Here is an 8664-nt window from a genome sequence, read left to right on the forward strand (position 1 = left end):
CTTGCTGTCACGAGGAATGCATAAGAGATTCGTCCCCGGCTTCCTTTGTCTTCGCCCGTTGTTCCCACACCATGAAACGCAGCAGCAGCTCCCGTATCCGCTCCATGGTGTATTAGTGTGGGCTTGTGTACAGACTGCAAAGATTGTCGCAGTCATCACATGGCAAAAAGAAATATATCGCAGCAAAAAAAGATACAAAAGAAAAATAAACTCGCCGATGACAGTTATTTATAACATGTTTACAGGCAAGCATGTTAACATATCGTTCATGAAAAATTCTAACTAGCTTCAGTTTAGTTTAGTTAATGGGGGTTTAACGTCCCAAAGCGACTCAGGCTATGAGAGACGCCGTAGTTAAGGGCTCCGGAAATTTCGACCACCTGGGGTTCTTTAACGTGCACTGACATCGCACAGCACACGGGCCTCTAGAATTTCGCCTCCATCGAAATTAGACCGCCACGGCCGGGATCGAACCTAACTAGCTTCAATCCCTTGCGGAAGCGAGCTGACGTAAACTGATTTTTTTGTCTATAAAGCAGTGACTGTTGTCAGTGGTGGTTTTTCTTCCAGACCGTACCTATATGCGGTACGGACCAGTGATAAACTTTCATTTTACAGTGATCGCACACTGTGGCAATGATTGCGTAGATCGCAGTATCCGCAACGATTTTCTTATACGCCTTCACGTGGGCACTTTCGATTGTGATCGAGCCCTCGACCGTGATCCGACTTTCAATTGCGATGGAAAATAATCGCTGATATAGCGATCCAAGGATCGGGAGTAAGAACAGCAATAGCGCAACAGATGTCACTAAGTAGGTCCGAAAGACCTAACAAAATTTGCCAAGTTGGTAGAAAAGAGTCTTTGTAAATTGCTTTTTCCAGAAAAAAAATATTTCAATTTGGTTTTATGGCTAAAAACGTACCTGCCAATGCCGATCACCTGAAACTACCTGAAACACATCATGGTGGTGGTATTGACACATATATGGAAAATTATGCCTGAATAAAACGTATTAGTATTTGTTCGACTGCAGTCTAAAACAACCTTTTTTGTTTATATTTTAGGCTTCTCTCTTTTGCTGTTCGTTTCCTAGTACTCTATGACACCTAAAAAGCACATAGTAGGTGTCGAACGCAATTGGGCAGCTAGATTCCGATGCTCCGATAGCAGTCAACTACTCCTGATCGCGTCTGAAACGCAATCGGGCACTTTAATTACGATGCTCCGATGGCAGTCAAGTATTCCTAAACGCGGCTCAAACGCGATCGAGGCATATTGAGGCCCGATTAGGATCTGACCGATCACGATCACAACTGCCCGCTTCCCACGTGACAAAGGTATTTTCACGCGGGCGATATCAAATGTGCATTATACTGTTCGACCCACGCCATATAAAATGTTTGTGAATATTACGATACGGGTGAGCCATCGATAAATTCTGTGTTTTAAACCGAACGTGTTGCGAGTAACTTTTGTAAAATTACGCTTTCGAAGTAGTGCATATGCTCTTCCGGAAAAGACAACAAACGGATGGCTCACGGCTCATAACATATGCTACACGCGCAAAATACGTACACGCAGCATAACAAACGACTTGCTACAATGTTCTTAGCTCAATAAACACCAAAATTAGTCATTCAGGCAAAAGGAAACAACTTACCGGAAAAACGAGGCGACGCGTTGAAAAGCGCGGTGAGGTGGGCGTAACCGGCGGCACATGACCGGCGCAGCACCAACTTCCACATGGAAATGGAACGCTTGGATGCAACCTGGCGGACGTGTGATAAGCTATCGACCTTTGAAGTAGAGTGGAAGCCAACATAGGCCGCCTGGCGGGTGGTCAGACCCTTTTTTGCTCGGCCGCGAAACGGCTTGAGTGTCCGCTCTTTACGTAAGTGTGTTTCTATATGCTGCGGCGGCCTAGCCCAACTTCCTCTTTCTTGTCCGACGCCGCGTGCCATGGCCTGCGAGCCGAGCGCGGCGCGAGGGGCGCTACAAGCTCATCATGCTTTTGCAAGATGGAGCCTTACCAACTGGAAAATCACGCGGCCCTGAGTGTCCTCGATGACAAAGTGAGCGTCCCACATCGGTCAAGCTTCATTGTCGCCGTGGCTACCGGGCATACCGGAAACACTGAAGGTATCAGCGAAAGCAACACGCAGTTGCTTTTGGCCCGAGGACTCGGCGTCGCAAGAGGCATCGCTCGTTTCCGGAATGGGCAAGCTGAGATGTCGGTAACAAACTTTAAGAATATCGACACTCTAACCGAGGCACGACGATTGGTTGTTTGGAAGAACTAACAGACATTCTAGACGCCTTCGCCCTCTCCGACCGATCTGCATAAGATTCTCTTAACCAAGACATACGACTCAACCCGGCATTGGCCCAGAACAGACAAGAACAGGTCTTCAGTCTTCTTAGATGTTACAGCGACTGTTTTTTGTCGTCATCGTACGTCTGCCAAAAGCCGATTACCAAGCATCGGATTGTAGCAGAGGACACACCGGACCTCTCCGCCAAAGCCCACTGTGTGTCGTCGCATCGCAAGAACGTCAGGCAATCCGGGACCAAGTGTACGGAATGTTGCGCCACGATGTCATTCAAACGTCAAAGATCCTCTGGGCGCCACCGGTTGTCGTCGTCAAGAAGGATGGTACACTTCGCTGCTGAGTCGATTACCGTCGCTTGAACAAGATGAAGAAAAATGTCTACCCCCTCTCATGCATCGACGGCACACTGGACCGACTGTGCAATGCCAAGTACTTCTCTTCGATGGACCTCAAGAGCGGCTACTTGCAAATTGAAGTCGATGAAAGAGATCGAAAGAAGACTGCGCTCATAACGCCGGTTGGGCTCTTCCAGTTCAAGATAATGCCAGTTGGACTTTGCTCTGCGCCAGCGACGTTACAGCATGTAATGCATACAGAACTGGCAGAACTGAATTGGCAGAGTTGTCTAGTGCGCCTGGATGACGTCGCCGCCTTCGCTTCGAACTTTTATGAACATCTGAAAAGGTTTCGGACAGTACTGGAGGCGATCTAGTCATCAGAGCTTGCCCTCAAGCCGGAGAAGTACCATTTCGCTCACGAGGAACTCCTGCTTCGATGCCACATCGTAAGCAATGATGGAATACGCCTGCTGCTATCGCACTGTTTCCACAGCCGGCCGACAAGAAAGCTGTGCACAGTTTCCTGGGGCTGTGCACATATTACCGACGATTTGTAAACGACTCTTTGCGTGTTGCCGAGGCCTTGACACAGCTAACGAAGTGGGATGTACAATTCAAACGGTAAACTCCGCAGCGTGATACATTTCAAGAACTTCAGCGTTGTTTACAGTCACCGCCTGTGCTTGGACGCTTCGACGAAAACGCTGAAGTCGAAATTCATACTGACCGCTAGAGAGTCATATATTGTACGATCTTCGTCTGGGAAAGAGGCCAACTATTCCACGACGGAGAACGAGTGCCTTGCGATAGTGTGGGCCACATAGAAATTCCGCCCGTACTTGTATGACAGGCCTTTCAAAGCTGTGACGACGCGTTGTGCTGGCTCGCCAACTTGAAGGACCCGTCTGGCCGCCTCGCTCGATGGAGCTTACGACTCCAAGAATTTGACGTCACCACCGTTCATAGGAATAGATGTAAACACACTGACGCCGATTGCCTGTCACAAGCCCCTGTAGATGCACCCCCGTAGGACGACGATTACGATGCCTTCCTAGGACCTATCAGCGACAGCACTTTTGTACAGCAGCAACTTTCGGACACCGACCTCCAACGCCTCGTCGAGTACTTAGAAGGCAAGACTTCTTCGCCCCCAGCGTCTTTCAAGCGCGGACTGTCCTCCTTCTGCGCACAGAACAATGTCCTTGCTAAGAACTTCGCACCTAACAAGGCCGCCTGCTGTGTTGTCGTCTCCGCTAGCCTTCATGAAGAAATTCTACAGGCTTCGCACGACAGGTGGCCACCTTGGCTTTACTCGTACCATCCGCCGAGTTGACAAATATTACTGTTTCGTTCTGTTCCCTGACGTCGCACACTACGTCAAGGGCTGTTGTGACTGTCAATGGCGCATGCCGCCAACGAGACCCGTAGGATTTCTACAGCCCATTCAACCCCCAACGAGAACCTTGCAGCAGAAGGGCACGGACCTACTTGGTCCCTTCCCCACGTCGACGTACGGAAACAAATGGATATATGTGGCGACTGACTACCTCACCCGCTACGCCGAAGCAAAAGCGCAACCAAACGGCACGGCATCAGAAGTCGCGAAATTTTCTTGGAATGCATCCTGCTGCTACACGGTGTCCCCGAAGTACCCAACACAGGGGAACAGCATTCACGGCAGAGCTGACGCAATCCATCTTGCGCTACAGTCAGATAAGCCACCGGAGGACAACTGCACACCATGCGCAGACAAACGGCCTCACGGAGTACTTGAACAAGACCATCAAAGACAGGCTTTCCAAATATGTCGACGCGGAACACAAGACGTTGTTCTTCCCTACATCTTCTTCGCATACAACACTGCAGTGCAGGAGACCGGCTGGATAGCTCCTTTTCAGCTCGTCCACGGCAGGGAGGCAGCTACCACGCTCCTAAACGTCGACGATGAAGACACATAGACGCCGCCGCCTACCTTCAGCGCGCAGAAGACCGACGACTTGTCCGGCTGCGGATCAAGGACCAGCAGCGGAACGACGCCCGACGCTACAACCACGGCCGGTTGATAAGCAACATTCAGCGGCCGTGCTACGCCGGCGCCACACGCAGTACAAGGCCGGTGAGCGCGTGTATTGGTGTGGTCGCCCATTCACCGCTGCGGGCTCAGTAAAAAGCTTTTGCGCCGCTACTTGAGCCCGTATACAAGAAGATTCTTCGCCGAATCGGAGAGCTTGACTACGAGGTCGTCCCTGATGGAATTACAGCATCTAGCTCAGCGGCGCCGTTCACGCCCAGTTGTCCATGTTGTGCTGCAAAAGCCTTATTACGGACGCTGATGGACGCTTTGTGTTAGCACTTATAGCGTTTTTCTATTCTCAGTATTTATTCCTGCCGCCTTTCTTTTTGTTGTAAAGCATCGTGTCAATGCTTTTCTTAAAGGGGAGTAATGCCGCGAAGCTTTGTACTCTTTCTTGCGCTGAAAGCCGCCGTAACTCGGCGTTATCAATTTGTTTGTGATGCGAGATTCGGCCAGGTTTATCTCGAATGATTACAGCCACACGCAGCTGCTTCTACATTGTTCGAGATTGTTGTAGCTGCTTTTAACGCATTGTCTCTATGGTCATTGGCCAGTTTTAAAATAAGTGCACCCGAGAGTGGCGATGATTCTGTTCGACCACCGCCGAGCATGTTTTTTGGTGCCGCCCCCGCCGAGTTGTTCGGTTCTTTGTGGCTGCAAGACAGCCCAATAAGGGCTTCGTATCAGTGACGCCTCTATCTGCTTGTTTGTTCAGGCCGGCGCTGTCATCACCACGTGACAATATCGCATGTGCTTACTGTGCGCACTGCACAGCATGACGCGTCTTTTTTTATTAGCTGCTTGGCGCTGTATAAGCAAAGAAATTAGGTGAAGTTTAACTCCGCTTAAATCGATGCGTGACGTACGAAAGCGCGGTGACGCAAATGGTTGCACCACATGCGATACCATAGCAACGAGATGGCGCAAATCTAAAATCCGGGAGCTACTTTTTCGGGAGTGTCCCGTGCCAAATTTTTGAAAACGACTTGGCTCATTTTTGGAGGTCGCCATCGTGTCGGGCACGATCAGTTATGGTTGGACATCGAGTTTGGTCTCAAATCAGCCAAGGCCAAATTTCAGGGGTAGCCCGGGCAAAATTCTTGCCGCTTTGCGTCACAGTTCCTATGGTAACGAGCGATGCACAAGCAAGATACTCGCAGTATCTGTACGTAGCTTCACAGTGGCGCCACGGTTGCTATGGCAATCAGCGACGCGCAAGCAGGATGCGCAAGCAAGATTTTTGATCGGCCCTGACGATCGCATCAGTGCTTTCACATGCACTAAAAACAAAGCAGCAAAGCGCGCAGCAAACCGGCTCTGGCCGGAAATTTATGCGCTAAACAGGGAAGCTTGCTACTGCCTGTCTTATTTTTATTTTTAGTGTAATGTGAACAGGCCTTAACGCTATCCTTTCCGTGAAAAAAAAAAGAACGCTCTTGCGGTAATTTTAATATTGCTCGTTGAAAATTATGCGTTATTTATATCAGCTTGCAGCTCCTCGAACTGAATCTAAATGAAGCGTTATGACGTGATCAAAACCGGGAAAGAAAGCAGGGATCGAATTGGTTAAACGGGTACAGACGCATAAATTCGACATAGAAAAAAAACAATATCATTTGTTTCAACGGCGTAAGGAGATGTGTTCTAACGTGTTTCAGTCGCAGGCGTTGAGCGAAACATAAATATGCTTTGGAATGTTGTCCGAGGAGCCGCTGGGCATTTCCACCCAGATTGAGTGACGTCACGATGCACTTGCACCGATTATTATGACGTCAACGAACGCAGTGGTTAATTGTTCGCAGGAACAACCAGTGCTTGCCGGCGACGCCGACGTCATCAGGAATATAGCACAGGTTGGCCGGTAGACTGTGACGTCAAGGTACACTTCTGCGCTTGCGCCGACCGATACCGACACTTTCGGTAAAAATCATTTGTAATGAATTATTAAGGCTGCGCACTAGTGTTTTGAGCCCATTTTCATGATCACTAGGCCCGTGAATCTTTTTCAAGGCAAAAAAAAAGGACACCCAAAAACTTTGTGTCTGTACCCCTTTCAGATCCTGCACTGCGTGCAGCACAGACTGCGAGGCAAGCTGGTGCCGACGTCAAGGCTGCTCAGTGCGTGCAGCCGCAGCAAAGAAGATGCTCACACCCTAATAAGCAACATATCGGAATTCGCCCTCCTTAAAGGGACACTGAAGACAGCTCCACCTGGTCACTGTTCTCGGTCAAAAAGAAAAAAAACAAACTATTCTTAGGCTCTTTCTGCCCACGTTGACGTTTGTCCGGCAACAAAAGACGTATTTATCGCCGAGAGATTCTGGCTTAAAAATCCTCCCGCCAGTCAATTGCCAATTGAAGAGTTAATTGTTCAGTTGCCCAAGAGTCTGACCTATTTATATGTTTTTAATACTTCTACGTTATCTATTTCTATGCTACCCATGTTATTTGTTTTTACTAATGTATGTACCCACTCCTGCTATGTGTCTCCTCCGAGACAGCAGTACTTGTAAATGAATAATAAAGAAAAGCTCGTGAAGTCCTTACCGAAAAGGACGGGTTGCCATAATTTTGAAGTGAATGGTGGTGTAGCGCAGCCTCTGGCATCCGCGCGAAAAAAAGGCACATCGGTGCCCTAACAAATTAGGCCGTCTTCTATGTGTCCCTTTGAATACAGATTCCGATAATTTTCTGGATATACTGCATTTGACTCGTTAATGCATTTAGTTGGGCGAGTTGGTAATAGCTTCGTAAATTACGCATGTTTTCTAGCGAACACACACACGCGCACGCACACACACACACGCACACGCACGCACGCACTTCTACAAACTGCACATAACAAGACACGACAGTCACTAGTGAGTGTCCTCTCTTCATTATTAGCGAGCGTCCTGTCTTGTTATGTGCAGTGTGAGAGCGTGTGTGTGTATGGGAAAGTTCGCTAGAAAAGATAATTTAGGATTCATTTGCCTCATATAATGGAATATTGAGGTCATTTCTTTCTTTTCAGAATTACACTCAGGACAACTTCATCCAGTTTTTGTCCTTAGGTAAAATGGATTCCGGGACTCTTTCAGGATGGGCTGATGTTTTTCCGACCGCAAAGGACGCACTTATTACTGAGAAAGTTGCATCAAAAAATGTTACGGTGACCAAATTTAATTGTTGGCGGGGAGAGGGGAAATCTGTGGGCGGGGAGAGGGGAAATGCGGTGCTCTTAAAACTTATCCACCGACTCTAGTTCGCGGTAGGAAGCGTCGCGGGAAGCTCGGGCGCCGCCTTGATCCTTCCCAGTGACTATGGCCACTTACCACATTTCTCCGCTTCGATTCGAAATCATCGTTTTTCTTAAGGTTGAGAAGCCCCCCCCCCTCCCTTCCCTTCCCCACCTCGCTCCGGTGCCCTCGCTGATGTGTATTTTTTTTCTAATTTCTCAGTGTGCAATCATCGCTGATACGAAAAAAAAAAACAAAACACCGAGCACCTCCTCTGCTAGTGTCCTCGCTTCCACACTCACCGGGTGTCTTTCACAGCGGCAACATGGCATTTGGACCTTCACGGAGACCAGTGGCTTACGTAGTACAGCGGCCGCACCTCTGCCCGGCTGAGAATGCCATCGAAACAGATCAATAGTTGAAAGCTACAGACTTGAATGGCCGCTTGTAGACGCACTGTGGGTTAGTTTTTTTTTTCGAGTCGCAAGGGTGGTCGTGCTGTTTGAGCATCCTCCTCCTATGCTGTAGATGCGGCAATGGATCTCCAGTGCTGCCTCGCCATGGTTTTGCAGTGGGTACAAACTTTTTCTTAGCCTGTTGCGCGGGCTTCTCTGGAGCGAAATGCTCGGAAGAATGGGTCTTTGACCCCACCTTGGGAAGACTGAACAAGTCAACTACGGCGCTGTTTGGCCAAGTTGAC

Source organism: Amblyomma americanum, chromosome 1 (genome assembly GCF_052857255.1).
Source record: "Amblyomma americanum isolate KBUSLIRL-KWMA chromosome 1, ASM5285725v1, whole genome shotgun sequence".
Classification (NCBI taxonomy): Eukaryota; Metazoa; Arthropoda; class Arachnida; order Ixodida; family Ixodidae; genus Amblyomma; species Amblyomma americanum.